This window comes from Larus michahellis, chromosome 9, assembly GCF_964199755.1.
Source record: "Larus michahellis chromosome 9, bLarMic1.1, whole genome shotgun sequence".
Classification (NCBI taxonomy): Eukaryota; Metazoa; Chordata; class Aves; order Charadriiformes; family Laridae; genus Larus; species Larus michahellis.
This window is the reverse complement of record NC_133904.1, coordinates 6,628,414-6,656,140: the sequence shown is the minus strand read 5'-3', so window position 1 is coordinate 6,656,140 and position 27,727 is coordinate 6,628,414. Positions and strand designations below refer to the sequence as shown.

At 44.3% G+C, this 27,727-nt stretch overlaps 2 long non-coding RNA genes across 2 annotated transcripts; both read left to right on the top strand.

The window, feature by feature from the left end:
* Nucleotides 1-1,733: 1,733 nt before the first annotated feature.
* Nucleotides 1,734-9,493, top strand: LOC141748862 (uncharacterized). Its single transcript, XR_012589120.1, has 4 exons — nt 1,734-1,985; nt 2,128-2,304; nt 6,662-6,772; nt 7,297-9,493. It is a non-coding gene; the product is annotated as an uncharacterized LOC141748862 (long non-coding RNA).
* A 1,061-nt stretch (nt 9,494-10,554) lies between these two features.
* LOC141748863 (uncharacterized) lies at nt 10,555-23,343 on the top strand. Its single transcript, XR_012589121.1, has 4 exons — nt 10,555-11,390; nt 12,089-16,690; nt 17,297-17,440; nt 21,414-23,343. It is a non-coding gene; the product is annotated as an uncharacterized LOC141748863 (long non-coding RNA).
* The last annotated feature ends 4,384 nt before the right edge of the window (nt 23,344-27,727 follow it).

Sequence of the window (27,727 nt, the reverse complement as noted above, 5' to 3'; positions counted from 1 at the left end):
GCCCACTTATCTGACATGTGCAAAGAGCAAATAATAAAGCAATGAGAAAATAGCAATCTGCAATGAAACCTTTGTTTTAAAATTCCTTCTTTTATCTTTCTCTCGTATAAATGTCGAGCGCAGCCAGCACAAAGTATGCCTTCACAATGGTACTGGCTGCTGCAGAGGGTTGTGGTGCTTTTGGTTATTCTGATCGGCTTTCCGTCTCCAGACTCCATCCCTAGGGAGTTACCCACTCGGACCCTGGGCGTTTGGTCAGAAATGGCTCTGTGTGCTTCTAGATCCTACCGAGTTGGGGTATTTCAGCACCTTGCAGGGCTGGGTCTGCTGCTGCAACTTGGCATTCAGTCAGCTCAATGATCCTTTCCTCTTGGAGCCCCCCGCGGTTGGCTCAGGGGCTGAGCTGAAGCACAACCACGTTCAAAACCAGAGCTTCCTAAATTGCCCTCTTGTGAGGTTTCCAGTCTTTGGTATGTCTTATCTCTTTTGGAAGGAGATTTTGGATTTTAAAACTTTTAAAACAGCTCCTACTTTCAGCCTTTCAGACATATGTTCTGCAAACGCCCTCTGCTTTCTCCCAGTTTTGAGCCTCACTTAGAAGCTGAGCTTCTTTCACCCACCTTGGCCACTCTTCTTGCTTGGGACCTCATCAGTTGACTTTTGGCTCTGGCATTTGCCAACAAGGTACCATGCTCCTGGTGAAGCCCCAGGATGGGTGAGATGGTCATCCAGCCCCACTGGTTACCTCTGATTTGGGAACTGCTCAGAACATGGGAGAAAATGGAGTGGAAATTAAATTTCCAAAGGTATGAATTATCAAAGGAAAGGTTAAACCCACCTCCCTGGCATGTGGGTTGTTGATAATTCCTCCGAGAGTTTATCAAAAGAAGCTGCTTTGGGCCAAAATTTAATTTAACCGGAAAACAGTCTCCAATGGCGTTTCGTTTATCCTTTCCATTCTCAATACGTAGCTATACAGGAAAATGCTTTAATGGGTTCAAACACCACATTTCATCAAGTTGCCTAGGGAAATTGAGGCTGTCTTTTCTTTTTTTTTTTTTTTTTCCTGTGCAAATGTAAACTGGAAGTAAATTTTATTATTTCTTTTCAGATTTACGTTTCCAGTGCTGAGAGATTACAAGCCTTGAAAGGTGCATGAGCAGGGAAGTGCTCTGAGACACCGCAACTGTCCTGGGCATCCATCTGTTGGATTTGGAGGAGAGTTTATTTTGCAGGTGAGTTTGCTCTTGAGACTTCTGCTGTTGCTGTCAATAAAGGCACAACCTTGCAACATCTCATCGCGGTTTCACTCCACAGAGCTCTTCTCCTGTGACAAATTCTCCTAAAACCCAACTACTCGGTCCTTCGCAAGTACGTACCGGGACATGGCGCAGCCCCAGTGTTCAGGAGTTGCGACAGGATCGTCTAAATCACGGATTACTTTAAAAAAAACCCAACAAAACAACAAAAGAATTTAAGGCTCTGTGGGGCTTCTTTTAGGCTCCATCTCACTACTGAACCTTTAGCAGTCCCTTCTTTCAATTTTTCACGATTTCTCTACTGTTCTCATACTAAGATGTTCATAGTGTTTTTTGCTTTTGGAAGCCAGTGCTAAAAAAAAATAAAAAAAAAAAATTAAATCAAAATATCATGACACTTGTGATACATAACCACAAGACTTGGCAATACTTCATTTTCCTTCAAATTTTGGCACCTTCTTTTCACACACAGGTTTCCTCAGATTTCTTTTGCTTGAGGAAGCAGCCTGGAGCCTTCAGCTTTGCTGAAGAGAGGAACGGTGGGCCATTGCCATGACTGGGAAAACTAATTTTTGTCTCCGTCCATCGGTGAGTCAGTGCTGGCTGGATGGAGGAGCTTGTTCTCGTGACCAGATGGAGGAAAGCTGGAACCGGGATGTGCAATCGGAGAGCTCTTTTCCGTGAAGAGGCAGGAAACATAACTGGAGGGAAGCGTTCAGCGAAGAGGTAAATAAACTGTGAAGTGGTTAATCTTTGTCCTTTTTGGGCTGTTTTGTGAATTCATTGCTGTATTTCTCTGCCCGTCCTTCTTTGCTGGAAGAAGGTGTACCATGCGCATCGCCGCTTATACCTTTCACATTTTCCGCAGCCTTTGGCACTACAGCTTGCAGAACCTCTTGGTGAACAGGATGAGAAGACAGATCCATTTCAGTAGTTCCTCACTTTCTACCTCTTTCCGTGGGTTAAAATTCAGCAGGATCTCGTCCCTGGTAGGATTCGTAGCCTGGAAGACAAGAGCACAGCTCGCGGCTGCGGTGTGCAACAGGTATGAGAAGGAAGGGGGACGCTTTATGCTGCTGTTGTCACCAGAAATAGATCTTTAAGACCAATGATAGAAACTCTCAAGATTAAAGGCAGATAAGAAAGAGCAGAAGTAAATCTTACTTTTTTGCTGGCAGCAGAGGAATAAATGTTACAGACATACGTGCGCTTCACAGATAATCCCAGCCTGTGATATGCAGGTTTTGTTTTCAGTATAATCTTAAAATAACAGTGTGTAAAATGAGAATTTCCCGCTTCTCCCAGTCCTTGCGGAGGTCCAAGCCAAGACAGCTCATCTGTGACCCCAGGGCTAGGAAGATCAGACCCGGGCGAGTCTCACCTACTGCGTGAGAACAGCGAGAACCCACCTCCCTCGCCCACCGCGGGCTGTGAAAACGAGCGCGTGGGGGGAAAGCGCTTTGAGATCCTCCGGTGGGGAAAGGTCAGGAGAGCATCGCCATCTCTTTCAGGAGCTCCAACACCAAGGGGAAAAATAAATCACACAAAGCTTAAATAGGAAACCGCAGCTGCTGTCAGATTAAATCTGTTACAAGTGCATTCCACTGCCTCGCTGAACAGTGTTTTATTTCACACCTCAAAATGTGAGGCCCTGTGCCATGGACTTGCTCCTTTTTCCCTATTCCCCCTAGATGACTTAACAAGCTGAAAGTGCAGCTGGAAATTAATGCTTCCTGTCTTTTTAAATAATGTGACATTGAAATCCCGGTATTTAATGCGTTGGCATTTAACATGCCACAATATTTCAGTTACTTTGCACTGGTTGGGGTGCAGAAGTGTTATTACAGCTGTTCTGAAATTCTGACAAAGAGGTGCATTTCTCTCCTCTTCTCTTTTTTTTTTTTTTTCCTTCTCCGCTATGTCCTACCATAATTGCTTTTTGCCGCATCTCTGAACCGTAACCATGGCGATCCGCCACATTCATCAGAGGACCCTCTTGTTGTTTCGCTCGTGTGAATGTAAGAAGGGGGAAAAAAATAAAAAAAAATAAAATAAAAAAAAAAAGAAAGGAAGAAAGAGGGGGCATAAAATATTTGCAGAACTTTCCAAAAAAAGCAGATTTTTTTCTTTTTCTCTCTTTTTTTTTTTTCCCCCCCTCTATTTTTTCATAATGACAGAAGTGGTATTGGAGAAATGGCCTGGTCAGAACACCAAGGACTTGTTCATAGCCTAAAAAAGGGCGAGGAGGAGTCTGGTTGTGGAGGTGTCGCTCTTTGTCGAAAACAAACTTAGATAACTGGAGCTTTCAAGCCATTCGCCCCTGAAAGGAGGAATTGTTATGTGCGGAAGGGGCAGGAAAGGTTGACCCTTTTCCATTTCTGTCTGATGACAAACTGGTCCTTGTTTGGAGAACAAGTTAATGCAGAACATCATTATCATATTAAAGTCATGCCGATTCTGACTGGGGAAGGAGAAACCGCCTGGCTTTGGACAAAGATTTGGAGCTGCCCCTTTCTGGGTTTGCTGGGTACATGGTCTGCTGCTCGTGCCGTGGACGGTGAGGAAGGAGAGATGTTGAAGCCACTGGCTGTGGTGGGGCAGGCAAGAGACGAAGGGGAAAGGGAATGTTGTTGGTCTGAGATGGTTGTCAGTGCCTGCCACCTCAGTAAACTTCTCTTTCACTGCTTCGAAAAAGCTTCAAAAATTAACCTGGAGACTTTCACACTGAGGGACTCGGGCAGTTCATCTTTGCTCCGCTGGTGTCCTGGAGCTGCTTAGAAGAGATGGAAAAGCTGCCCAATGTTCAAAGTATCCTTTGATCAGCTTCACCCATCCAGAGTAGGCAATTCCAATCCATCAGCCACTGTTGGTGGATTTTCCAGGACACAAAGAAAGAAAAGCCGGCAGTGGTTCTTAGAGTTTGTCTGGGATCCCATAATGTGGAGCGTGGGCATGGTACAACTGCCACTGTCCAGTCTGTCAGGTGAGATGTCTGGGGACAAGGGTTTGATGCCCTGTAAATCCATGCTGTGTGATTTAGCTGTAGAAGAGATTTGTTTCCCTGTAGAGGTATTACGGCTTATTTCCATGGAGTATGAGCAACTATGTGATATTATTTTACTGCCCTTTGACATGAGAGCCAGGAATGGAGAGTCGAAGCAGCTGTGCTCTGGATCCTATGGCAGCACTCACTGGGTGATCTTGAGAGATTCCCCAAGTATCCTTGCCGTGGCAATCGTCCGATTGCCTTCTAAAGTGGTAGCTGTTGACATAAAGCCTCGTCTGAAAGAATGATTATATGTGCCGAGGTTGTATGTTGTTATAGTCAGGGCTTTGTTTTGGTTTTACAGCATTTGCATGGGGGCTCTGGTCTCTGGGACTTCAGTACAGCAACAGGCCGGTGCTGGTGCAATTCACCCCAAAGTCCACTTTGAAACCCCTTCATGTGAAATCTTCCTGTGTTCCTGCTCTGCAAAGTCTGGTAGCACCATCAGCAATGATTGAGGAGCTGTGGCAATTCGAGGGGCTTCTGCTCTTCCTTGTTTGCTCTCCCTCAGCCAGCTACAACTCTGCCCTCTCTACCTTCCTCACGAGCAGTGCTGGTGGATCAAAGCCCATGTGCCTGCCACCAGTGCCCCACTTCGCAGGTCGGGATCTCAGCAGACGCCCAGCCCGCGTCAGCGGTTTCAGCCAGCTCGCTGGACCATGCATGGTGCTGGCCGAGGCCGGGGCACGCACCTCCTCCCGCCATCAGCACAAAAACCCCAGAGGAGGAAGGTTCCTCAGGCAAAGCTACTTATTGATGTGCCTCAGCATGGGCATTTGCTGGCAAGGCAGAGCCACCAGAGCATTGCTCAGTGACCTGAGAGGTATTTGGTTGGAAAATGTCTGGTTCTGTTCTCGTCTGGGAGCCATTTGATCTGTCCCCAAAGACGCAGCGTAGCAAAGGCCCTGGGGCCCTCCCATGGGTGACAATGAATACACTGGGGTCTGTAGAGCAAAATGGGTTGTCTACGAGTCAAAAAGTCTGAGACCCATTTCTAGGTGGGATTGTCAATATAGAATAACAAAGCGAAAAGCACTCCAGGCTAAATGTTATCAGTGATTATTTTTAACTTTATTTTTACTGTTTCTGATGTGTTCTTCAATCTGTCTTGTTGATGTTTATTTTTCCATTTGTGATAAGGGTCACATGTCATGCCTCCCTTGCATCAGGTGCTACACAACCATGTACTGTCCTTGCCCCAAACAGTTCACAAAGTCTTTCCCTGTGGATGAGTTCTCACTGGCACCGCGGTCACTGAGTTGTACGTGCCCTTTAACAGGAGTTTCTTTAGAGAATGCAGGACTCCTTATTTCTCTTCCCCAGGGCAATGAAGAGGTACGAACCCCCTCACTGGAAGTCAAACAGGACATATCAAGGCCAATAAAGTTTCAAAATATGTTCCATTATCAAATTTGACATCTATTCGTAATAATTAGCAACACCTGAATATTGAATGATTTGGATATTTAGTATAGTGGGGTCTGTTTGTCCTTGGGTTCTTCTCCTGGTTTCTGCTCCATTTTCCCACGTAAGGAAAATGAACTTCTTCTACCTAGGACCTAAATGTTAATCTCAGAATATCTTTTCAGATATTTGTCAATCATAACATACAACTTCCAAAATACTCAAAATTCCCTGCCAAATTCATGTCTGTGGAAGACTGTTGTGTATGCTGATTGCAGTGTGAAATCAGAGGGCAAAGACAGACCCTTTTTTATGAGATGGACCTGCACTAAAGCCTATTCCAACCACGTTTGGTTAGGGATTCACTAAGTATATGTCTGCAGATATAGAAACCTACTAGTGAAAACGTTATATGAAACTACTTGCACTGAATAAACTCAAAAAGGTAAATTAAGTGGTGATTAATAAACAGTGAAACAGCAACTTTTCACTGAAGAACCGTCTTGCCTTCTTTGGCAAGGAAAACAGCGTGCTGAAGGAAGTATGTAAGGTCCCACTGGACCATGTGAGGTCCAGCCTGTGAGGCTGCAGGAGCTCTGGGAATGCAGCATCTCCTCATCTCAAGCAAAAAGGCCATAGTATCAGTTGGGGTCTGGAGCTAGTTGTCGAACAGTGTATGCTACAACCCTCAGGTGCCAAATTAAACTTAGCTTTTTCCCCCTAGATTTGAGCAACGCCCAGAGTTTTCAGTCTCCTGCAGATGAAAAGCAATAAACAGGTTCTCCAAGGATGCGTCTTGGTGGGGCTGGAAAGAGGCACTTTCCATATTGCTAATCTCAGAATGAGTTGTTCGTAGTATAAGGTAGGTTATGAGCAACAAATTTTGGCTTTTTTAAAATTTTTTTTATTTTTATCTCTCTTTTTTCGGTTGTTATGGTTGAACACAAAACAGGGCTCAACAGAGCGATTTGGTGGAGCTGCCATCGGCGGAGGAAGCTGTTTGAGGTTTCCTCGGAGCAGCATTGCTGAAGCCTGCGACGAGCACCAGAAACAGCAATGCCAGGTAGAGCAAACGGAACTTGGAGCTGAAAATTAAATATTTTTAATTAAAATCCACATCTGCAAGCCGCTCGCTGGGAGCCAAGATTTGGCTTTTAAATTATGCTGACACGCTGGGATCACCAGTGTCAGAGACGGTAATCCCAGAGAGGCAGCCAGCAGATCTCGCTGGTTAATATTTAAAAAGCTGCTGGCGCCTGATGGAGACCGTTTTGTGAAATACTCCATCAGGGCTGATTGTTTCTGCTTTTGAGTAGTATCACACGTGGGTAGCTTAGCTGTCACTTCTGTCTACGGGGCAAGCCTGGCCTTGATGCAGGTTCCAAGAGGTCTTTAAGCTGTTTCAACGCAATGGCCCCTGAATTTGGTGTTACGCCAGCAATGTGCCACGAGCTCAAATGAGGCCATGCCCTAATGGGATTCTTCTAAGAACCCCTAATGGGTTATTCTCGATTGCTCCGACTGTTCTTTCAGCAGCTGCAGACAACATCACTTGACCGCTCTGTCTTCTCTCCCACATATTTTTAGGCAGGAGGATGCTGAGGAGAGATGGCTGACGCAATGCTAGGGTTACCGAGCCGGGGGTTTGTCCTTCATGCCCCGTGCATCCTGTTCTGCTGCTGGCTCGCACCCCTCCGCTTCCCCAGGTGCTCCGTTGGCCACCTCGCAGCCGTGACCACAGCATCCCCCTGAGCAGGGGTTTTGTCTCTGTGTGGTCTGAAGAGACACTCTGGAGCTGGAAACACGTACCAGGAGAGGTTTCAGTTCATCTTCTTGTTGTGCTGTTAACGGAATAGCTCTGAATCGGTCTCAAACAATCCTTCCTAATGCAGCTACGGAGGCAGGGAAGAGCCGAGGTGGAGTTAATTATGTTCCTCTGCACCACTCTGTGTATCTTATAGGCCGTGAGAGAAAGGGTTTGAAGCCTTTTAGCGATCATTTCCAAGCCAGAGAGTAGAGCAGCACATTTATACCTGGTTAATATGCGTCAGTTCTCGCCAGCAGTTAGCAACCCCCTACCTTGTTTTTACTGCTGTGCCGGTTTTCTGTGCAAAGAGTTCTAATACTTTGTTTTTCATTAAAAACAAACAACAGCAAAACTTGTATCCTAACATCTTTTAACAGGAAAGGAATAATGTCAAGTGGCATATTAAGAAAGAGGTGCCAGAAATGTGTTAGAAAGGCTTTTGGGAGGAGAGAAGTTGGAGCTTTCTCTTCAGCTCCTAAATTTCAGGTTCGGTGTTTGAGTTTGTGTCTACTTAAAGGGAGAAGTAAGGGGTGGTGAGAGAGAGCTGCGAATTTACAGGCCTCAGACATGAAGATCGCTGCGAGACAAAAGCTTGTCACCCTCATACATCTTCCCAATCAGTTGGGAAACAAGACTTAATCAGTTGAGACGGTCTGAGCAAACAGGGTTATCTTTCAGCTTTCTCTAAAAGTGGCCAGATTAATACTTAATTCTGTCGAAGGAGAAGTGAAGTCGGGGGAAACCAGCCCGCCTCGGAGAAAGGCTGCTGTCAGTGCCACGGAGGCGGCGATGAAACACGAATGGTCAGGTTCACTTTTGCTTAAAATCAATATTGTTTGCTCTAACACAACCTGGTTGTGTTTGTATTTGCAGTAATGACTGGGAATAATTAATTCTCCTTCATTTAACTGATCCCTCTCTCTCTCATCGCTCGAAAGAAACCCCCAAATTATGTTAAAAAATGACTTTGACAACAAATTTACTCAAGATTTTAAACCAGCTGTCAGTGTCCCTTTAAGTCAACTCCTCTTTCCACTTATAGCACAGACGCATGAAAGAGGAGGCTGCTGTTCCTGAGCGAGCACGGAGGAAGATTGAGTTGTGCGTGGGAGGACAGAACAGGAGAAAACTCCAGTTACTTGGGCCACTCCTCCAGCAAAATTATTAAGTATTGTTAGAAAGTACTTTGCAGAGAAAAAAAAAAAAAGAAAAAGTTAATCTCCTAAGCATAGTTGAATGATGGGGCTGAGCTGGCAATAACAATAATTAAGAGAAAAAAAAAACCTTATTGAAAAAAGTTGGCTAATTTTCTCCACCATTCAGCCTTACTCTGGGAAAACAGGAGATAGGGTTTTTGTCACTGTTTCCAAACTGGATAAATCACTCAATCTGCAAGCCATAAGAAATCCTTCTTCTGTTCCAGCTCTTTCTGAAGTCGTTTTTCCTCCAGAGAGGGACAATTGCAGCCCCAAACTTGATTCAGAAGGGTCCAGGATATTCAAGCTTTCAAAGGTCGTTCAGACACAAACTAAGACAGACCGTCTAGCAAGCATGTGGGGACTGAGTTCAAAATCAAATCTAGGTAGAACAAATACCCAGAGAATTTTCTTTCCATTTTCTATTTTGCCTCATCACTCATATATTGTACTATTGAGTTATCTAAAGAAATAAAGCATGTTTATGTTATGTAGGTATATTCAGCAAACTTTATTCTGCTCCCCAGAGTTCGTCCATCAGTTCCAGCCTCCGTCTAGAGTGGGGACGTGTGGATCTGTAAGTATGTCGCTGCGTCTTTCTACACCCTGCTCCTCATAATGGTCGATCAGCAATACTTCGAAGAAAGGCCAAAACTGAACCCAGACAAACCCCATAAGTCTGCCAGAAGAGAAAAAGGGTGAGGGGGGAGATAAATCCTTCTTCCTCTCCACAAGTAACCACAGAAACTTACTTGATGCATAAGATAAATACAATGCAAATAAAGAGCAATCCAGTCCCCTTTCAACCTTTTGGGGATATACTGGCACACCGGATTCATGTCTCCTTGGCTATACAATCCCTTTCAAAGGCGTATAAAATTCCAGTTCAGATTCCTTACTATAAGGGCCTAATTTTAGAAAACCGTAACAGAGAGTCAATGCTCAAATAATCAATACTTGTACTTTAATTTTCATGGTAAGGTTATTCATGACTGATCTATAATTAACTGATCTGGTTCCAATAGTGTCCTTCAACTTAAATATTCTCTTTCTTTACTGTTCCCCCGGCCCCAGCATCCTGAACCCTGAATACATTTAAGAAATGTCATCGTAACCTCTTTTAATCTTTAGCTGTTTAAATAAGACAAAGCCCCTTAACCTCTTCATAAGGGAGCCATTGCATTCCTGTTCCATATGTATACCCTTCTCTGTACTTGTCCCAGTAAGGTGTTTGTTCTTCAATACAGGTATCAGGACTTGAAATATTTCCACAGGCTTTTATCAGTGCTTTCAACATTGATAACATTATTTTTGTTTTTACCAAAACCACCTCTCCTAACGCATTCTAGTCATTCCTTGGCTGGCTGACGAACCGGTTTCTTTCTATCCTCTGTGGCACTTAACGGATTACTTTTTTCCAAGGTTTTGACATTCCTCTTTCCAGGACTTGGTGGATCTTTGGAAGAGTACACAGCTGTGGCAATTCCTGTTCGATGAAGCCAGAGAACCATTGACCTTTGCTGGTTGATGAAATCTTATTACTCCATTTCTTCTCGGCATCTCTCCAGTCGTTTTCAGCACGACTTGCGCTCGAAGCAGAGCAGGGGTTGTTTCTGTGCCTGGATGGGACCGGTAAGATGAAGAGAAGTCACAATTCTACAATAATAATGGTAGTACTTACATAATGATAGTCTAGGTGATCCCCTCTTAGCCTGTGCTCCTAATGTGGTTCCAAATTAGCAGATGAAAAGGGATTTTCAAGCACAGTTAGAGTGTTAGCTATGCTCTAAGCATCTTTTGCTACCAAGTTTTGCAAAATTATGAATCGATTCACGTTGCCTATCAGGTTTTCTGAGAGCCGCAAAACCAGTTGAAGCAAATTCTGGGGACTCTGTGGGTTGCTCAGATGGTGCTTCCGCAGCTCTATGGTGGTTTCCCGTGCGTCACCAGTTTAGACCAGCAGAGTCTGTCCCAAGTTATCGTTCACTTTTTGGGTCAAAGATCATATTTTTATATAAAGAATGCGATTATAAATAGTTTATAAAGTGTTAGTAAATTATTAATAGAGAAGAATACTCAAGTCATGAATAACATGTTATAGATTATTTAAAGTGCATCACTTCTAGTAGTGTAGATGAATATAAACCTGGCTACCACAGTATTGAAGATTGAATTGATTTACTCATTATTAATATATTTATTACTACCTTATTAACCTGTTCTTCACTATTTATGTGATTACCCCAACAGTAAATGAATCTAAACTGATTTCTTTTGAAACAATCGCTTGGAAAAGTCATTCTTCTAGATTCTGAATTTTGAATTTATTGACGAAAACACGTGAGCATTTTTTTTGTCCCTGTAGTAAACTGAAACCATGTGATTAATTGTTTTTTGTGGCTTCCCAAAAGGCTGTATTCCCTCTGCCATGGCTATCAGAACCCTTGACTATAAGCTAATCAAGTTAATGTGCAGGCAAAGGAGTAAATGAAAATAATTATGTTCATCTAGGGCTTTGAAAGGCAAGAAGTTTACTACTCGACAAATGGAAGTGAACAGGCCTGGTGGAAGTGTGGTCCATGTGCAAGCAGATTGGTGAGACGGGTGGGATGTACAGCTCTGGTGGTACTCGACATTATTTGAGCGCAGCTCCTGGGAGGGCACTGAGGAAGGAGGAGGTAGGGCGAATATCAGGAAGCATTTCCTGGCAGTGAGGTCTGTCGGGCAGTGGAATGATCTCCCCAGAGAAATGGAGGAAGTCCTGTCGCTAGAGTCAATTAAAGGGTAGTCTAGACAAAACCCCCATTAGGATATTCTCTGAAGGACCAGCCTTGTCGATGGGGAGGGAAATGACATGAGGGATGGGAAAATGACCTCATCCGTCTCTATCACCTTTAAAATGCAGAGGCTATGTTGGTGTTGGCTACCCCTCCACAGAGGATGCCAGTAAAGATGTTAATTGTAGGGATGGGTTTGTGATATGGGTGGGAAGGAGTCAGTAAATATCAGTGACTCATAAGAACTGGCAAAAAAGTCCTTATGACGTGTCTTCTGGTCACTATATTTTGGTGAGGTCTGTATAATAATTAGCTGAGCACTTGTGAAAAAACCCTTTGGTCCATTAATAGTGCCCAATCAGTTACTGTTTTTCATTGTTAATGTTTGGATTTCATCATCTTAAGGAAAAGATAAGATAAGAAAAAAAGATTAAATTGAGGTACACCTAAAAATGTTGGAGCCTCCTATGCTGGAGACAGTCATCTTGGCACCATCCACGGTTGCATTACTCTAGAATTAATGCTGTAGCATAATCAATAAAAGGAGCTCAACTATACAAGGCTAATTGCACTTGCCTTTATTTTATCTCTCGTGACAGACCTTGGCCTTGCTTTCTATCCCTTGCCGATGCAAAGCAGCCATCCCAGTGGGAGGGTTGGCCACCTGGGGCACCCACCGGCAGAGTCGCTGGCAGTGAAAGACCGTTCTACCGACATCGCTGCCCTCCCCATCCTGGTGCCTGGCAGATGGGATGTAATCAGGGACCCCGTCTGCCTGCCTGGCTGCGAGGCATTGGAGCAGCTCCTTGTTGGTTTTGCAGGTGACATAAATGGAATCAGATTTAGGGCTGCTCCAATTTATACAGCATTGGCACCTCCAAGACAGCTGGAAACCAAGAGTGGCTTTAAAACATCTCAGGGACGCACCAAATAAGAGCTTAGCTCAAAAACTAGCCTTTACGCTTCTTTGAGACTGACATGGGTCTGTCAAACGCTACCTGTGCTGAAGAACAGGGAGGAGATAATGATGGTTTTTACCTTGCTGAGATAGGAATTGTTTTCGTCCTGTGCAATGAAAGTTTAACGGCGTACATCCATGGCACAACTGCAACATTCATCTCATAGTTGGAATGTTTTCCTGAAAATTGCCCTTTAGTTAATAAAACATGCAGCAATCCTCTCCTTGTCCAACAGCTAGAAGTCTCAAAAAATCAAGTCGGGAAAACTTAAAAGTATTTTTCTTTCTCTCACTCAATGTAAATTGCTTTTGACTGTTTGTTTTTGTTTAGGCATTTATTTATTTTTTTTAAAGTGAGTTTCCAAGGTCATTAAAAATGAATGCGGTCCTTTAAATTTCTAAATACCAGAGGAGCTCCCATTAGCTCTCATCCTTCTGCCAGTGTCTTTTCGGGAATATTGAAGCCACAGATGCGGAGGAAATGCGCCCAGTCGGTAGATAACGCCTGACTGGCCTCTGACCCTGGGGTTAAACTGCTGTCTGGGCTGCGCGGACCAGTGACCCCCTTCCCAGGGATGGAAAGCTGCCAGCCAGCTGTCAGCGTGCCAGGGCATTACATCCAGCGCGGGGACACGATGATACGATATCTTTTTAATGTCCTTTCTTTTCATGCCCCTCTGCATTAGCAGGGACGGGGGGGAATTGCGCGAGCCGGCGCTGAGCCTCCCATCGGTTGTGTTTTCATAGCTGCCAACTAAATCTGATTAGTTTGTCTGCATTCCCGGGAAAGTAAATCTGCTGTTTATCACCGGGTCCATCAAATCCTGGGTATTTCGACTGATGCTTGTTAAGGCACATTATTATTTATTTTCCTTATTGTGCAATAGCCACGAGGATTTTTACAGTCTGTTGAATTATAGGTAAACGAGTGGTTTATCAAGCTAATCCAATGAGACTGGTACGCCAGAGCCAGCCTCTCCGAGCCTCTGGTGCAATAAGGGCAGGGACAGAAAGACGGAGATTCATGTAGCTTTGATTTGGTCCTGATGGCACTAAGGGGGGCAAGAGTGATTGTTATTGTCGTCGTCGTCGTTGCTCCAGCTGGGCAAACCACCAAAGCGATTTGCTTGTGGATTGAGCCTCGCGCAGAGACGGGTCCCCTCTCTCTGCCCTGCTCGCAGACGTGCCCCCCCCCGTGCACCCGCTTCAAACATTTAACCAGAACGTGCCCTTTCCAAAGCCTGGATATGCTATAGCTTCCTTAACACCATCTTGAGCTGGTTTGGGTTGGGTACCCGGGAACGGGGCGCCCTTTCCTCCCAGCCCATCGTAAATCACGGTGTTTGCTGCTGCCCTGGTGACTCGGCCCCTGTCAGGTCCCTTCCCTGCCCTGGCAGCGTTTGCACTCGCAATACCGCTGTGAGTTTACAGATGGGAAATCGAGTTTAAGCGGCTCGCCCCGAGCCATACACAGAGTCTGAGAGGACTGAGGCGCCGAACCGGGGAAACTCAGGTCCTGAGCTAACCCCCTGCCCATCCCGACACCATCTTCCTTCCTCCAACCTGAGGCAGAAGACAGAGGTCGCGACCAGGCACGCTTTAAAGCATGGCGTATGAGCGAGAGTAGACACGGGACTTGAACGGCTTCCAAACAGGATCTTCCTACCTAAAATACATCCGGCGGTTCAGCTGCAGAAGAGACTCCTCACTTCCCTCTATATTATACTTATGTTTGGCTGCTGCCTGCCCCAGATGTGCCTGCGTCTTTGTGGTGGGTGAAATGCCTCCCGGGAGGACACAATGTAGACAGCTGTTATTAGAGCCATTTTTCCTGCGCTTGGAGCTTCCCAAGCTTTGACTCAGCACTGACTATCAGTGGGATGCAACGTGGTCTTCACGGAAGTTACACAAACAGACAAACTCCTGGTGTTTATCAGTTGCGTGGGCAGCATCTTCTGCCTTCGACGTAGAAGCTTCTAGTCTTTGTATTTGACTTTTCTAAAATTATTTACTTAGAATTTCAAAATGTGTATATTTTCCCATTGTTGCCACGAATGAGTTCTTCCTCGGAAAAAAAAAACCCCAGAAGTGATTTTCAACCTGGGAGTAATGCAGAGAGTACCATGACAAAACTTAGCAGGTTTATAAGGGATCTTTTCCTCCGGTGGTAAAGGCCTACAGTTAGTCTCGGTTTGAGTCTTGCCTTGTTATGCTTACACAGAAATTGAAAAACCAGACTCAAAATACTGCAAGTGCAGCAGGTTTGGTTTGCAGAGTCTCCGGCAGGAAAGTGTAGGACAGCACTAGTACAAATTGCACTGATTTTGGGTGTAAACCATTGCATTTGGCTTAAACTCAGCATCGCTTAAGCTTCCTCCATACACCCCTTCCACACCAAAACCCCTCGCACACAGAAGTATTCAAGTTTACGCTTAAAAGACATATAGGCTTGGGAGAGCACATCTGCCGGCAGCAACAGCAGCTGTACAAAAGCCTCCTCTGCTTGCTTTCATCTCCTTCCTAATGGAAAGGAAAATGGAGCATAAAGATATTCTGCAGAAGGTTAAGTGCTGCTGTCTAAATGCGGTGGGTTTGGAGGAGTCAATGAAGCAAAGCCGGGGGGGCGGGAAGCGGGCGGGGGGTGGGCCTGGAGGGGACACACCGGTTTCTGTTGTTTGGCTGCAGATGTGTTATTCCAATTAACTTGAAAGCGGGAATGCGAGGGGTGAGCGGGGAGGGAAGGTGAGGAAGCGTTTTTATGGCAGGAGGTGAAGTCTACGCCATAGACAGTGATGGAGATGGCCCTCCTGGTCTCTCTAAGGTCATCTGGTTTTATGTGAGGCGAGAGGTGTAAAACCGGTACGTGAAACCCAAACAGGAAGGGCCTGAATGGCACATGTGGAAGAGCTTAACAGGCACATGCTTGACCCAGGGCTTGGATGGCTGCTCATCACCGAGCGGCCCCCGTAATTGCAGGCTTTGCTGGACATGTCACTGTAGTAAGGTACGAGATAACCCACCCGCCTTAATTTGGTGATAAGCCCTGCAGTTTGACTATGTGTGAAGGTCTGTGGACTTTTTGGGCGGATGGCTGGCATTAGGATGTAGATGGAAGAAAAGATCTTTAAAGTGTCCCTGCTGGACAGTGACGCTGAAGGTACCTATGTGAAGGCACTGTGGTGAGAGTCTGGTGTGTTAAACTACATTGCAGTCTGGAAAAGAGGATGAAAGGAAGTGTGTGTGTGGGGAGGACATGATAATACTGAGAATAAAAGTTAATTAAAAAATAAAATCAAGAGAAATGTGTCTCTAAGGCCACTTCTTTCGCAGAGACCACCTGTCAAACGCTTCCCCGTCTATAAACCCAAGATTGGCTTCCAATCTACTCTGCAGTTCTTTAATTTTTAATGCCTCTCGCCTGGTCTCACAGGTGGCTATTATAGACAGAAGCTGTCGCCTGTATAGATACAGATGTGCGTGATGCACGCACTCAACATGAGTGCTTGGGATTCGGGAACCGACACCAGCCGAGAGCAGGAGCTGCCAAAGGAGGCTGTTAAACTGCAGAGCGCGAGGTGCCTCGGCGTTGTTAGGGATCGCCGTGTCTCTTTTCTTCCTTCCCCCCTCCCTTTTTTTTTTTTTTCTTGACTCTCCCAAGTGTCGTCTTGGTGCATTTGAATTGACGGCAGCACCGGACGGTGAACTGGAGGCAAGACGATTCAAGGTGTGGTTTGTATATGGGATTTTGAGGCAAGAACTGCTGGTTTTAATCCAGGCCTCCTCTGTGTTACAATATTTATCTTCCCCATCGCCGCTATTCCAGGTGAAAAATAGGGGAGTCGTAATTCTTTCTCTACCTGACTCACAGGGGTGTTGTGAGGCTCAGTTAGTTAATTATAGTAAAGCTTCTGAATAATAATCATAATAACACTTAGTAAATGAAAAGCGGGTATTATTATCGTTAAAGTAATGACAAGGCACCCTGCTGAAAGAAGCAAATATAATGCTGATTATTAAAATCATTTGTATTTAGTGGCAAATGTTGCTGCTGCTTTATAAACTTAGAGATGTAATCTTGTCCCCAAGCCATAACAATAAGTAATTTTAAGTGCTTTGTTGTTAGGTTCCTCAGGATATAGGAACAAACAGGTACCTTCAGTCAGAAGGGCCTTTAATCTAAAAATTAAGAGAACAATGGAAGAGAAGAGAAGAAAAGCAACATCTTGCTGAGATGAGGCCAAAGGTGCGTGTCTTATCTGAGCAGAAGCCGGCCGCTCTGCCCTCTCCCTCTGGCGCCGGCGCGCCCCGGGAGCTAAGGGCGAATTTGGGAAAAGTTGCAAGGGGAGTGAAAGAAGCTATTGGGTGGTGGCGGGGGGGCGAAGTTTGAGTTTGGAGGGTATCTGAAGGCAAGGTTTTGGTACGGATGGCACACATTAATTAATGATTTCCACCAAGCCCAACGGTAAGCTCTCAGACTTGCCACTGTCCGTACAGCTCACGTATCTTAGGTTTTATTTCCGTTACCTCCCTTGAGCTCTCGGTGCCACAGCCCAGCCTGGCTGCTCTGGCTCCTCTTTTTTTCTCATGCATGTCGTTGTAGCTTTCTCCCAGAAAATTTTCCTACCTCGCCCAGGTATAGCAGGAATGTGCCCCAAACCTGCCAAGGTCTAAACACAGCAGTGCTGTGAGGCTATCCTGCCGGGGGGAGCAGCTGGGATGAGGAAAAAGAGGGAGAGTTTGGGTCAAACCTAATGAAAAGAGAAAACAACTTGTGATTTTGAAGTAAACATCCATCTTCGGGGTAATACTGTATTTTTTTTCCTTCCTTTTTTTTGCCCTTTAACTACAGTCGAAGATTTGAGCGGCTGGAAGGGGCCAGTCAAAAAGTCATTGCTGTCAACCGCCTAGTGGAGAAAAGGCCTGCTCCCATCAGAAATATCCCACCGCAGCTGGTCATAGCCGGCTGACACCGTAGACGTCGTCTCAGAAAAGGGTAAAAATATTGAACGGGCCTCTGGAGAATCTCTTCGCTCTCTGGATGTGCTCTCTCTGAGTCCTGTGTTAAAACAAACAGTAGAGAGGAAAAAAAATATCTGCGGAGTCGCTGTTTGTGCTGTGTATTTTGTGTTGATGGATGGGTTCAGTTGCTAGGGCTATTAATCCAGCAATTTTAGGAACATAAAATTAATTTTTGGAGGAAATAAACTACATAAATAAAATGAGTATAATTGGATATCGCTCTGGTTCCACTGATTCTAGGGCTGTAAATTGCACTTGACGTTCACGGTGTCAGGCTCTGAGGTCTTTAATTCTGTTCCTTAAGGATGACTTATGCAGCGGGGGGCGAGTGTTTGCTTCAGCAAGTTTGTCTATCTCAAGGGGATCCCAAAATTGCTATAAAAGAAAAGGACTCACTTGTTAATATAACCTCTTTGCTTTTGGGCTGCAATATTTCACCTCAAAGTTGGTTTTTGATCCCAGGAATGGTTATTATTCATATAAATCTAAGGCATGCGAATGTGGCATAAATATTTAGGTTGACATTCCGGTATTTGTGATTTACTCTTGGTTGTGTTGTGGTTGAGCTTGTATCGTGGTCTTGGTCCTATGACTGCACATCTCTGCATCCAAGGTTTTTTGTGGCCAGTTTTGGAGGGTTGAATTGTGTTTTCACATCCTGGGGTGAGAATACATTTATTTCAGCTTGTGAGCCTTCAAGCTCACAAATATGGCAAACACGGCAGAATAAGCTTTATGGTACATTAGACAACTCTTCTCTCGTCTTAGGAACCTGCCAGTAAATTTTGATCCATTTCTGGAAGGGCAAGTTTTGAAGACCCAGCAATTCATTGCCATAACATCCTTAGACAGCGCCGTGGGCTGCCAAGAATAGAGGATGCATTAGATATATGAATTTCCTTTACCTCTTTAAGGTCTTGTCTTGAAGCGGGCATCTCCCTGGATGATCAGGTGGAAGAGAAACAGAATCCACAGAGAAATCTCTCCTGGTCCAGTCTGGTAGAGGCACTTAGGAACTCTTCACTTTCTCTGTTTAATTTATTATAGTGTCATGTATAAACCTCTTCAGGAAAATATTAATTAGAATGTGTATTCTTTGACAACTAACTCTAAATGGATTAAACATGCTTTACTCGATGAAGCAAAGAGGTGTTGATTAAGAGAAATTGAATTGTATCCCGGAGATAATTTTCTGTCTCTGTGTCTAGAGAATACAAGCAAACCAATGCTTGTAGAAGAAACTGAGCTGCTACACTCCAAGTATCTCAAAAATAATATTCAGGACATACATATTAATTGATTTAATGTAAAAATGTTTGGTGCAAACTTGTGCTGAGACTTTAAATTGAGGTCCTGACCATTCTCTGTGGTCACTAGAGGATCCAAGAAGAATGGGAACGACCTGGCAATTTCCAGTTTGGATAATTATGTTCTGCCTCTTGAATGTTTCCCATGCCCTTTCAATTAGTATGATAATCATCTTCACTTTGCGACCTACACCGAAGTATAAGTGACGGTACATGCTGTTAAATAGCTGCCGTGCTCCACCCCAGAATCAGCTGCCGGCGTGGAGCTCTTTGTCACCTGGCATCCATCGGCTGATGGGACCGGGACGGTGAGGGGCTTCAGGACCACGGTAGGGTCAGAGCTGCCCCTTCTCCGCGAGCTGCTTCGGAAACACTTCCGGATGAAAGGTCTAAAAGGTGTAAAAAGGCTCACTTTAAGCAAAAAAAAGGGACAAATACACGAGTCATATGGAAAGGAGGGGGGAGTCATTGTAAATTTAGTAAAATAACAGCAGGTGAGGAGACCTCCGCTGCAGCTCAAGGGTGAATTTTTAGTGCGACTGGTGCAGTCCATCAAGCAGCTGCGGAGGAATGAAGAGGTGCTGCAGCTCCCGTCTCCCATCACACATGACAGTGTGATTTAAACAACTGTTCTTGGCTGGCCTGGCCTTGTGTCTTTCAGTCGCCTTGAAAGGGAGAGAACAGTGTCTCTGCTCCCTCGTTGGCATTTGTCTTAAAAATAATAAATGGGGAAAAAAAGAAAGAAAGAAAGAAAAACAAGGGAGTATGTGGTTGAGTGTGGGCGAGAGAGTTTTCCAGCCATTGAGTAACAAGACAACGGGAATATTTCACTGTGCTTAACATGATTTGTTTAGGTTCACCTTAATGGTAAGGAGTTTTGGGTTTTTTTACACCTTGTATCAGATACAGTTTGCACCGAGACGGTAGTCCCAGCTGCCTTTTGGTTATCAGAGTTTCCTTGCAAGAGATATGTTGCTATTTTATATGTTTTTTGATATGCAGGCTAAATGAAGTCTCTGAAGGAGGATCTGTCTTTTGCTAACAGCCATCATTTTTATATAAAGTCGAAGGTATTCATATTATGTCTTCATCTTCTATATCTCAACTAGTAACAATATCACAACTACTCCCTCCTGACAACTATATTCATTTCTCATTAAAGATATTTCATGTTTTATTCAGGAATTTAAATGAAGCTATCAGAGCCTGTAATAGCAACAGTTTGGGATAATTGTATCTCATTGATGGCAGCCTCAAGAGTTCTAATTAATATATATTTAGCTCCCTGGCTGTCTTTAGACCAAACGCCTCAGTATGAAAGACAGGGAGAGGCGATAAGGGGAGGGGGAAGGGAACCGACTCCAAAATAACAGCCCCTTATTGAAATTTGGATAGGAAAATCTGTGTCGCAAGAAGGAACCGCGTGCTTTGGGATTCTTTCTTTCTTTTTTTTTCGCCCGCCTCCCCCCCCCCCCCGCCCCGCCATTCGATCCAAAATAACTTTTGAGATATAGAGTCCTTCTCAAGAAAAGAAAATGCGAGAATATAGATTTACTGCCCGCTTGTTTGGAGGGGAAGGAAGGATGACAAATATGTATTTTCCTCCTCCAATGATACACCTGATATCTGAGTTCAGCTTATCGGTGGTCTCTGCTTTTATTACCTCTTTCCCTGGCTCCTTCAGCCAGAGTGCTCCATTCAGAACTGCTCGGTTTCACAGACATGATCTGCAATGCAAACAGGCTCTCATTACACTTTTTCATACAAAAAAAAAAAAAAAAAAAAAGAAAAAAAGCTTACTTTGGTGTATGACTGATTAGCCCTCACCATACAGCTCTCAATTTTCTCATCCCTTTTGGGCTTTTTTATCCCCCCCTCCTTTCCTTCAACGCTACCTTTCTCTCTGTTGTGTGAAATGAGGCTAGGAAAAGATTTGGGGAGGGGGGTATTATTCTGTCATTGGAATTCATAGCACTTGTATTCACTTACAAGCCTGAACTATTTTCTCAAATCACTTCAGTCTCAGTGACTTTCTCAGACTGTAGTTTATAAATCACTTTTGTGGTACACTATCTAGAGGGGATCAAGACCCCTGGAAGCTTGAGTCATATTGAATTGCATTGTGTAACGGAGAGTCATTAGGAGTTTACAGTCAGGGGGAAAAAAGAAGTCTTATAAATAGGCTAATTCAACTGGCACTTATATGTTTTAAAGGCATTATTGAGGAAGGAGGATGGTAGTATTATTTGCTCCCAATTTTGCTCTCATCAGCAGCAGCTAAGGGTGGCTCTTGAATAGGACAGGAATAGAGATTTTATAGACCTCCAGCTTTAAAACCTCTATTTTTTCCCCCCACTTTATTATTTAAGCAAGTCCTAAGGACTGTTTAGAGGTTTATTTAACCGGCTTCCAAGCTCGAAGCTAATCCAGCCTGTACTGGCTCAAATTGCCTCAGTTTCACCTGAATAAGAGAATCCACGGCAGCTGGGTTTTTTCAGTCCGAGCCTGACTGTAAGGCTATTCCAGTAAAGCTTTTCTTTTCTGTACCCTTTTTTTTTTTTAAGTAAAAAAAAAAAAAAAAAAAGGCGCAATGATGTAATGAGGAGGTATTTATTTCATTTGGGTGTGTTTCGCTTGCAGATTCCTGACACAGAAGTGTCAGCCCCTGGGCGTTGCCTTGCTGCGGACTGGATTTTCTTGGCTGAGGTCGGACGGTATCGAATACCTGGATATCCTCACGCCTACAGGTGTGGTAGAGGGAGAACAATGACCAGAAGCAGGTGCCTGGCCCTCAGGAACTCCGACTCGCTGCCAACAAGCTCTCTCCTAGCTGAAATTGCTGTTTTTTTTCTTTAAAAAAAAAAAAAAAAGACAATTTTCAGTATCATCTGCAGATCTCGGTCCAATGTCATCCACTTCCATGCCATCTGCGGGGTCGCCGTGCTCGGCGCGGACAGGATTTTCTCAGCAAAACAAAGCGAACCCCAAAGCGAAGCCTCGGTAAAAACAAGAGCGGAGTCAGAAGTTCAAAGGGCGGAGAGCTGAGCAGGCTCGCGCCGCCAGCGGCGACTCCACGTGAAGTGTCTCCTTGGGATTCGGTTGATGGGTTGCTTCGCGGCCCTGCCCCGGCGCTTCCATAACCTGGCTTGGAATCCAGCCCGGCCCTGAGAGATGGAGGGTCAGTCCGGTTTGATAGTGTAAGGTCAGCAATGGAATGAGGCTGGGATATCTCAATTGAGATTCGAGTGTATAAAAGTATAAATCAAAAAAGCAAAATCCTTGAAGGGACACCTTGCAGCTGTCTCGGGAAATGAAAGGCTTTAAAATAAGAAGACTCGAGAACAAGAGAATCCTGTAGCCGGTGCGACTAATAACGCTATTCGCTCTCGACTCTGAGAATAGCAAAGTCTTCTTTGTTGTCTGGAAAAGTAGAGGGTGCACTGTCAACCCTGGGGAGAGAAGCTGCTCCCTAATATAGCAAGCTGCCAGCACACTGTGGAGGTTATATCTGCACGTAAATATAAATCACATCATTTATACTGCTACTTTCCGATCAAATCCATTGAAAAGGTTATTCTAAAAAGGCTTTGCCAACTGTAGGAACCCTTCTTCTGTGTCCTTGAAAGCTCTCGATAGGCTCAAAGTTCACCACCAAAGTCGTGGAAGGGGAAAAGAATGGGCTTTTTCATCCACGTTAATCCTGAACGCTGCTGTCTCATTTTGCTGCAGGATACTCATAATTTTATGCTTATTTAAACAGACACATATCTAGTTTATGGGCATATTCCAGGGGAAAAAAAAAAAAAAGAAAAAAAAAAAGTCATGTAGCTTAGAGTGCAGTTCTCATGGGCAAACACCTGATCCCCTTTAATAAGCGATAAAAGGGAAACTATTCCCTTGCCAAGCTGCTACGTTACAGGGCTTGGCTCGCAGGAGCGCGCTGGTAGCGGCGCTTCTGAGCAGCGCATGGCACGGCAAAGGCTCAGCTCGCAGGTACGGCGGCGATCGGCAGCTTGTGCCAATGCCGCTGCAACCCGCTGTAGCAGAACGCGTGCGTAGCACCGAGTGCCACGCCACCAGGATACAGGAGAGGCTTAAGAGTTCAGGATGTGCACATCTGCCAATCAAACGTGGGTCAAAGATGGACCTAACTGATGTTCCAAGCTGCATCAGCCTGGATCCTTACTGTTTTAAGGATTTAGAGGTTGGGTTTTTTGTTTTGTTTTTTTTCCTTCAGTGGTTCCCAGTGGTTTGATATTTTTATCGCTATTAGTATTTCCTTGAGGAAAGCAAGTTGAGTGCTCAGGTCCCATGTGCGAGCGTATTTCCCCCCCTCACAGGGATATTTATAAGTTTACATTTGTGGGTTTTCTTTGAAATGGTCCGTGCTGGTGCACTTCTCTTCTCTGTAGTGCCTGTCATTAGTGGCAAGCTTTGGATCACCTTGTCTTGCCCACAGAGATGGTCAGTGCAGTTTAAAAAAAGAGATGGCTCAGCTGTGTAAAGTGATAAAAGCTGTGCGGTTTAAAATGCTGGACCTGTATGTATGGGGCCAGTCATAGGACGTCTCTTCACGCAACTTTAAAGCTGCTGCTTCTGCAGCATTATCTTTAACCGGTAACGCAATGAGACATGCTAAAGGCAGGTGCCGGACACCTCCCTAGTTATCTGGGATCCTTGAGAACCCAAAACAGAAAAGGTAGGCTGATCCCTCTAAGTGTTACCCACCACACCACCACCAGCCGTATTACAAAGAAAAGTGCCTTGCAAACTTGTTTTAAGGAAACGGAATATACAAATTTTGGTATTTGTTAAATAAGGAAGGCCATAGGCTCGTTTTTCTAGTTTGGATTTGTGAATCTTATCTCCCTTTTGGTCCCGGTTGGATGAAATTCTGCTTTTATTAACTGTATTTCAGGCTGTTCAAGGACTGATCTCTAAGCAAAGCGTCACTCGGGATCTCAGGTTCCAAGAAAAGCCACTGTAGGTGAGTTCAATGGTTCTGACATACCGAAGTCCAGCAAGTCCTCACATTCATTTTAAAGGAAAAAGTAAATGTTGGAGATGTTGACTGAGTAACTTTGCAGGCAAACTTGTAACTTCACTGAACCAGAAGGTATCTCTTATTCACACCAATATGGACACACCAGGAACCCCGTAAGAAACTACACTTAGGAGAAGGTTCCACTGAGTAAACCCAACGTGCACTTAGTTCGGATAAACCCTGGAGAGTCAACCAGCGAGACCTCAAAGTCCAGTGTAATTTGCAGCCTGATGTATCCCAGTCAAACTTCACTGCTCTCTTTCTGCAAATCAAATGGAAAAAATCGGGCAAATTGATCAGTCGTTCAGATGTGGCTCCAGAATAAGTGCATCTTCTGCTCCATGGTGTCTGGGTCTTGCCTGATTTCTGCTCGTGTGCCACTCAAGAAATCAGTGTAGGCTTTAATTTGACATTTAACCTGTGCAGAAACATCTACCCGCTTAAAAAGAAAGTAGATATTCAAGTGTATTTAATTTTTCATGATGTTGTAAATGAGTCATTTCCAAAGTCCTTTCTTTTAAATGTTGTGTCTGGATAATTGCCCTAACAAGTAGCAGAGTTGAATGGCTAACCTGCTTCTCTCCTCAAGTAGCTGGCAAAATGCTTCTTGCATCTAAAGCTTTAAATGGTGCCTTTTACAGAGGTAGTGCATGAAGAGAAAGGAAAATATTATGGAGGTGCAGCTCAAAATTTCTGCCCATTTCCCCGGCAGAGGGTTCCTCTATGGAGAATGAGTTCCCCTCCTGGGTAAGCAAAGGGGAGATCCTTGCAAGTTATTTTTAAAAATTGCTTGAAATAAATAGATAAAATACTTTGTCCAAAAGTCTATTAGCAAATGGGAACTTGGCCTGAGAGAGGATGGAGCAAGCACGTGCCCTCTCCTTGCTGATTGTGGTCCTCCTTAGCCTCACCAACTTCCTTTTAGGATTTGGCCGGCACTATTGCAGCATTTCAAAATTCTCTGGTTTGAACCCCTTGAAGTTTTTGTGGTGTCTGACAGCTTCTCTTTCTAAACAAGAGCAGAAAACTGCGCGCACTTGGAGAAACTAACGAAACCGAAAATCTGCTGGAAGCAGGGTGAGAGAGAAGGAGAAGAGAGGATTAAGGAAAAACCCTGCTTTGAATCCATCCTTTTGTTTTATGGCCAGTGTAGCCTCTCTTTGACATATCAACAAGAAACGAAGAATTGAAACCAAATGAAAGGCTCGGAGATTAGAAGAGAACTGTCTGTAGCATTTCAACGAAGCCACTGATCGCTTGTGCCGGCGTTGGCTCCTCTCCCCCCCACCTCTCCCTCTCCGTTCCCCCTCGTTACACGATACTACTTGGGAACATGTTATCAAGGACTGAGAATCAGGCCAGCGGCTGCTGATGTTAAAAGGACATGACATGTGCACAAGGCAGGGCATAGGGGCTGGCTGCACATATTAAAGGCAAACACATCACAATCCGATTAGTAGAAATGGAGTGTGTGTATGTGCTGGCTCTGGGAATTTTTTTTTTTTTTTTTTTTTAAAGTAATACTTCTGTGCTCTTTCTATTGATTGATTTATTTTTGAAAGGAGTAATTCCCTTCTAGCTTTTCTCTCTCCTCTCCTCCCTCCTTCTCCCCACCTTCAATTCCTTCGTCCCCACGTTTTCACCTCACCGGAGCTCCCGAAGAACGGGAGTTCAAAGGCAATTGGAGTAGAAAAAATAAAATAAAATAAGAAAAAAAAACATTGCAAATGCAAAGAGCTCTGTAATCCCTTTTTGACCTGTCCTGTACAACAGGCAATTTCTGCAAATCCAACGCAAACTTGTAAATCTTCAGTACCAGGAGGGATAAAAGCAACACACGATGTTTCATTAGGATTTAAGCTGACTAGCTAAATGTGTGTATGAGTGTATATATGTTTTTGCTAGCTATGTTTTTAAAGTTCTTTTAAAAGTGTCTCATCTTCCTTAATACATTAGTTAGCCACCAGAGTTTTTATTATTTTACTAGAATGCATTTCTGGTAGCTTGCTTTCATTATTTCAGTAGGAAAGAAGGGAAACAGATTCCTAAAGGAAGGATAGATTTTAAGATTCTGATTCTTGACAGAAAAATACATTTTTTCATTAGATTCAGCACATTTTATTGAATGCAGAACAAAGAATGCAGTCGATATTCAATATCTATAATAATTTGTTCAGGTTCTGATACAATGGGCAATACTATGCTATTGGGCTGCAATCTTCTCGTTTGTTTAGTTCCTAGTCTAACTGAATAATTAAACACGTGTAAATTTAACTTTGCCTATAGTCCCGTTGAGAATAAGGGAATTTCTTGCCTGCCTAAAGTTAGACTCACTGGTAAGTAGTTTGTTGGTTGAGGCCCAGCGGTTCATCTCAAGTCATTACACTCAAAGGTATCCTTGCTCAGGAAACAGCTTAAAAGCCTTCTCAATTTTAAGCATATGCCCAAAGCCCGCTGCTTAGGATTCATTTTGGTAACACGTGTGGTCGTGAGGTTAGTCCAAGGGAAAGGTCAATCAGCAGAGAAATCAGACAGGCTTTTCTGTAAAAACTCAGGATGGTAAATACATAGAATTTAGTGAGAGGAAAACAAAACCATGGGGAAAAGGAGAAGTTCAAATGAGGTAGGTGGACCTACACGGGCATTCTCGCTTCCTTCCTTCCCACAGCTTCCTCTGTTCCTATAATCTCAGCACAGATGTTTCCTTTTTAATCCCTGGCTCCAGCTGGCAGCGCATCTCTGCTCCACCGTACTTAGTCGCAATTACTGCAGACATTAACTCTGCACATGCTTCGGAAATTGACTGCTTTTTCTTCCTTGGAAATGTTGCTCATCATCAGGTTTTTAACAGCCAGAAATAAAGGCCATTTGTGTACTGATGAATCCTATTCCCTTCAAGATTTGTAAGGGAGATAAAAGGCACAAGAAGCAGGCTTAAAACAATCGCTGGCATGGTGGAAAATTTGGATATTTAATTTACAATACCTTCCTTTACTGGTGCAGAGATCCTTCATCATGTGATGGAGAAGGAATGGGAAGAATGTCAAGCACATGCCATATTCACCTGCCTCCTGTTACTTTTCCAAACCAACCACAAGGGCTTTATTTATTTATTTTGATTAGCAAAGCAGAGGCTCGCTGTGCTAAGCTGATTTCAGGGTACGTTTTGTTGTAGGTGAACTTCCACTTGCTAATGGAGCCGGGGTGAGTTGCTCAACGTGCCTTGGAGTCAAAACCACAAAATTGCCCCCGATGGTCAGATCCGCTCCGTTCCTCTCAGCCAGGCAGGAGACCGTGTCACCTTGTGTTCACCCGTTTGTGGCGCGATGCTGCTGAAATGCCATCAGAGCCCGGGGTGACCCGGGCCAGATTCTTACTGAGAAAAATATAACTGGTCCCTGGGCTTGACAGCAATGCAGTGTCCTCCCGCTGCTGAATTCGGGGGGACCCAGTTTATCTCAATTATCCTGGTAGTGTGTTTAAACCTGGTAGTGTGTAGTACCCACATCCAGCAACTTTCCATTGGGTGTATAAGCGATCTGAGGCAGGCACGCTACCACAGCAGATGGGACTGTTGGGCGAAGGAACAGCGAAGAATCTGGAGACCCCACATATCAGGTATGGCAGTTTGTTTGCTTCGACGAAAACTCTTAAAGAGCTAAATAGTCTATATGAAAGGTCTTTAAAATTATCAGGAAATAATACTTCAGTTGAGCTGGACCCTGTCTTTTTCTGCGTGATACTCATGGACTGATTTCCTAGGCTTGATTTTCGAGAACAAACCGAACTTGTGCACTAAAATCTATTAATGAAATTACTGCGTGTTGCTCGCCTTGTTCTCCTCATTCCCTTTAGCACTTGCTGAAAGCACTGAATACGTTCCCATTGCTTTCCACCCCATTCCTGTGAA